Below are 5,992 nucleotides of genomic sequence, written 5' to 3' on the forward strand. Positions count from 1 at the left end.
ATGAATCATAAATAAATGAAGGAGAAAGCTTGTGTGGGTGGGTTATATAATTAGACTAAAAGACTATCTTGCCCTTAATGACGCGCGTCAGCCTCAAGCCATTGGATCTCTTAGATCTGACGGTCTGAATTAACCCTCAATCCTCAATTATATGACTCATACTCACATGATCCCATTCCTACATACATATATATATATATATATATATATATATATATATATATATATATATATATATATATATATATATATATATATATGGGGGTGTGGGGTAGGTTCAATTGAGTCCTCCTTTTCCATTAAGTCCCTAAGTCCTCATCTACACTATTAGAGGAGAAGAGGTGGATGGTTGAGATTGAAAGCAAAAAAAAAAAAAATACACTGAACACTAATCAATTACCTAAGCACTCATTAATTGACATTCTCTCTCTAGTTTGTATTTAATGACTTTTAGCCCCTAATTAATGACTTTTGAGTTTCTGAGATTTATAAGTGTAAGTCTGAGTTGTAAAGGTTAACTTTGACCTTTTAAGACGGGTTTTTTATTTAAAAAATTGAATTTATACAATTTTTAAATTTTAAAAGTGTAAGTCTAATTTGTAAAAGTGTAGCTTTGGTTTTTTAAAGTCGCCTTTGTATATAAAAATTTTAATTTATACAATTTTAACATTTTACAAGTGTAACTTTGATGCTTTATGAGTGTAACTCTAATATTTTAAGAGTGTAAATTTTTTTTAAGGCGGTTTTGTAGATAAAAATTTGAATTTATATAATTTTAACATTTTACAAGTGTAACTTTGATGCTTTATGCGTGCAACTCTGATATTTTAAGAGTGTAACTTTGATTTGTTTTTTTAAGGCGATTTTGTGGATAAAAATTTTAATTTATGTAATTTTAAAATTTTACAAGTGCAACTTTGATGCTTTACGAGTGTAACTTTAGTCCTTAAAGTGTAATTTTGATCCTTTATGAGTGTAACTTTGGTCCTTTATAGTTTAACTTTGGTCCTTAAAGTGTAACTTTGGTCCTTTATGAGTGTAACTTTGGTCCTCTGTGAGTGTAACTTTGGTCCGACTACCGACAAACACCACCACTGTCCTCCACCACCACCCCACAATCACCAAAAAGGAACTTTTTCAAAAAACAATAAAAAACAACATGAAAACAACAACAACCACCATTTCCCAACCCCACCATCTCTAACCCCAACTAACACCGATAGCCCCACCACCACCATTTTCAAAAAAAAAAATGAAAAATACTATTAGATGATAGATCTACTAAAATGTAACAACCCTGATTTTCGGCTACATATTAGTTTGATGTTGCCTGCGTGTTAGATGGGTGGAGTTTGATGTAGCCTTTATACGAGTTATGGATATTGCTGTGTGGGATTAGGAATTTATTAGGAGTTTGAGAGTTTAAAGTTGTTTGATTTTGGGTAGGTGAACTATGATAAGATCTTAGTTTTTAATCCTAATAAGACTATGAGATGGGATATTTTTTATTTGGATGATAATGGTTGTCAAAGGTTTAGCTAATGGATTGACCACAATAAAAATCGTGGTACATATTTTGTAGAGCATACTATTTTATATTAAAAACGCCACTCAGATTGAGATATTGGATTTAATGGTACAGATTGAGATATTGGATTTTCTTGTTGTGTTTAAATTGTCGGTTCCTTTGACCGAGACTCGTGGGTGAGTAGCTTAGAGTTTTATTCTAAGTGTTGAACATGATTCATTATTGAGCCTTTAGCAATATCGATATTGAATTTGAGATGGAAATTGGTTACTATTATTGAGTTCTGAGTTATGGGGTCTGTGTGCCGAGTTATCTTTACGGTCCAGAGTGACCATGGTTATTGAGTTATTTGAGTTTGAAATCGATATTGAGATGAAAATATTATTTTGCGGTTTATCCGCCTGTTCACTCGCCCCTTGTCATTGGCATAGGTCCGACGATGAGAATACGATATCTAGTTACTATGGAGTAGTATATTATGAGACGGAGTAATCAGTGAGACGGAGTAGTGAGATGAAACTTGGTTAATTATGGAGGAATGAGATAAGAGTTGTATTAAAGGAATAGTATGGAATAAGTTAGCGGTTCAGATTAGTTTATGGGGAGTGTTTTTATTATTCTCTCTGTTTATTTTTATTTTTATGTGTGCTTGTTTCCACGCCATGACCAAAAACTACACTGCTTGTATTGAGGTATTATCTGTTACTCAGCTTTCCGGCTAACGTATTTTCTCCCTTAAAAGGAACTTCGTCCTCGAAGTTCGAGTTTGAAAATAAAAACAATTCAAAATTTGAGTGGTATTACATAAAAACTTTATAAATTTTGTATGATATGAGATCTATTTTATAGATCTAATAATAAAATATATGTATCTCACAGAATAAAAACGAGATCTAAAATATTTAGTATCAGAAACGAGATCTCACAATAAAATTTATAATGACACCACATAATCTGAAAAACATAAACAAAAAAAATAAAAAAATTGAAAAATAGAAACTAGAAAATAAATCTGAAAAACAAAAAGAAACAAACAAAAAAGAAAAAAAATTGAAAAGAAAAACGAGATGAAGAAAGGAGGGGTGGGGTCGTATGGTGGGTTCGCGTGTGGTGATGGTAGATCTGAGAGAGGAGAGAGTAGGCGGTAGGAGGGGGTGGTGGGTGCGCGGGTGGTGAGAAAGAGATGAGGGGGAAGATGAGGGAGTAGGCAGCATGAGGGGTGGTGGGTGGTGTCGGTTGGTGGGTTCGCCTTTGGTGGTGGTAGATTTGAGAGATGAGGGAGTAGGCGGCAGGAGGGGTGGTGGGTGCGCGAGTGGTGGTGGTTGGGTGGTGAGGAAGAAAGAAGGGGGATTTATTTGGGTTTTTGATTGAGAGAGGATATGGTGAGGGTTTTTTTTTTGTTTTTTGTTTTGATTTATTTGGGTTTTAGAGAGATGAGAGGATGGTAATGGTGAGGGATGAAAGTGAAGCGGGTGGAAGAATAAATTATATATAGTGAATTAGTGTTTAATTAATGTGGATTAGTAAGTGTAGAGAGAGAAGTGTGCTAATGACCCATTAATCCTTTTTTTTCAATCTCACCCATCCATCTTCCATCATCCAAAGGCTCTTAGGAGGATTTATGGACTCAAGAGAAAGGGATGGACTAATGTGGATTAGTAAGTGTAGTGAGAGAGAGTTGAGATCCAGTGAGAACTCCTAAGTATTTGAGGATTGAGGATTTCAATACAATATCACAAAAAATAAGACCTGTGCAAAATAAACAAAAAAAATTGAAAAAAAAATTAATTTTTTTTTTGCGCAGTTGTTTTTTGTGTGATATTTTATCGGGTAACCTCTGATATTTTATTGACGAACGTGTGATATTGTAATGAAATTCACAATCCTCAAAAAGATAGTGTATTCTCACGAGATCCCATTCCTATATATATATATATATATATATATATATATATATATATATATATATATATATATATATATATAGAGAGAGAGAGAGAGAGAGAGAGAGAGAGAGAGAGAGAGAGGGGCGGGATCTCATGAGTTTGGTTCATATGGTGAGTTTGTGCTCACAAATCTGGACCATTAAATTAGAGGAAATCACCGCTGAGATTAAACGGGTATGAAACCCAACCAAGAACAAAACAAGGACATTACTCGTAACAATCGTCTTAATCGCAATCGTCACTACCATTGTCTGCGAATTCATCCACTACTCTCTAATCTACCGCACTATGTAATACCCCGTTATTTTGATAATATTTTATGAGAATAAGTTATGTAATTTAAATAATTATGTAAAGGAATTTCCAATAATAATTACAAGTAAGACGATAATTAATTAATAAATTAATAATTCAAGTCGGGAATTGGGCTTAGCTAATAATTGAAATCTGGGTCAGGTGCCATTGTTAATTGGACCGAATCTTATTAATTTAATATGAGTGTGATCGGGATTTGTGTCGGGAATTAATAATAATTTATATGGAAATAATAATATGTAAAGGTAATAATAATTATATCGATGATAATAATAAAGTTATGGCAATAATAAATTAGTAAAGATAGTATGAGGGAATCCTACTTATAGTAAGACTAATACATGTAATAATAATAATCATAATAATAATAGTAATAATATTAATTACAATAATACTAACACTAATGGTATTTGTATAATAGTAATAATATGATAATTACATCGTTTCCTAATTGGTGTCGATATAACCTTAACCTATCTAAATAAATAGATGACAACCTACAATAATAAAACCTATTTCATCATAAAATATAAATAAGAGAGTAAGAGAATAGAGAAAGAGGATTAGCTGGGAGATCGTCACAAGGTAATTTTCTAATCGTCTCATAACATACCCGCCTTAAGACTAATATAACTCGTTAAATAGACAACCGTTGAATGATCCGAGACCATGACCTTGACCGTGGGACACCAAGGATTGACCGGACCTACTGTTGACCACCTTGGACCGATGGTAATGGGTTATTTTCTAGGTATTTTCGTTGGTGGTTTAAAGGGGTAGTAATATGGGTTTGCACGGGTTTAAACCCTTGTTCGTGACTAGTCTTGACTCAGACTTGGGTTGGTTAGTCGTGGGGAGAGGAGTCGACCACAGTCATGGTGTCTTGATGGCTGTAGGTGGTGGTTTGTGGTGGTAGTGGTCGGAAAACGCGAAAAACAGGGGAGGGGACGCTTGTGTTGTTGTTGCCGGTGTTGAGTTAGTGATGGGATGTTGTTAATGAGTCGGGTTTGGTGCTGGTGGTTAGTGGCATGTCAGGGGAGTGATGGGTGGCTTTCATGGTGGCCGGAGGTAGCGTAGGGTGGTTGATAAAGGGGATGGTTATCACGGTTTTTGTAGGGGTTTGTGGGTTGTGTGTGTTGAGTCGCAGGTTATGGTGGTAGGGTTTAGGAGTCGGCTTTCTGGTGGTGATGGGTACAGTGGAGGTCGATGGTAGTCCGTAGTGGTGGTGGTGGTCATGAATAGTTGTTAAATCGTGAGTTTGTATAGGTTGCGTCGGGTTCGGGTTTGTATATTGTTGTATCGTGAGTTATGGCGTGAATGGGTAACCACATGTGGTGGCTTGGAGTGGAGTTTGGACCTTGGATGGACTGCCTACAGTGGAGGCTCTCGGTGGTTGCGGTGGCAGGTCATGGTGGTTGTCTGGAAAGGGCACATGGCTGAAGGGAGGTCTCACGGGTTGATGATCGGGATTTAAAAAAAGGTGATTGGTGTAGTAATACACGTGAGTGATTCAATTATTTTATTGTTGTTGTTGATTATTGTAAGACGGATTCACACGGGTTTTAATGGGTAATCGGATTTTGCTTTATTGAAACGGGTTAACTCGGGTATGAATAAGTAGTCGGGTTTTTAATATCATAAACTTTTAATAATTATAAATAAATAATTTGAATAATGAATATAAATTTACAATAATTATTAAATAATAATAGAAGGTAATAATTTATAATTAAATAGTGAATATATTATTTATTTTATTAGGTGACGGAGTTGTTGAGACAATTTAATTGGATTTCTACATGTTGGATTGCTTTGCTTTGCTTGGAGCGTTGTATACGGAATATTTGATGATCAGGAAGGGATAAATCCTACTCAACTTTTACTCGATATTTGGTTTATTGGATGGCTTATATTAAAGTGCATTGATCGTATGTGAATTGTGTTGGTTGATATAATCGTAATTGTTGGAAGGGAGAAGTATATTGAATATCGGTTATTTGTATGACATTTTGTGCTGGAATATACGTTGGACGGATTTAAGCCTTTGGCTGGTTGGTTTAGTTATGACGGATGGTTACCTTGGCAGACGTCGTGTAAGAGCCTTCGGGTGACGTATTTCAGATTTATTCGCAGGCGATTTTAAATCGTGATTTCTCGAGGCAGGCCCCAGATTGGTCTGCATGCCATCTGGTGGATATTACTC

The sequence above is a fragment of the Silene latifolia genome, chromosome 2 (genome assembly GCF_048544455.1).
Source record: "Silene latifolia isolate original U9 population chromosome 2, ASM4854445v1, whole genome shotgun sequence".
Lineage (NCBI taxonomy): Eukaryota > Viridiplantae > Streptophyta > Magnoliopsida > Caryophyllales > Caryophyllaceae > Silene > Silene latifolia.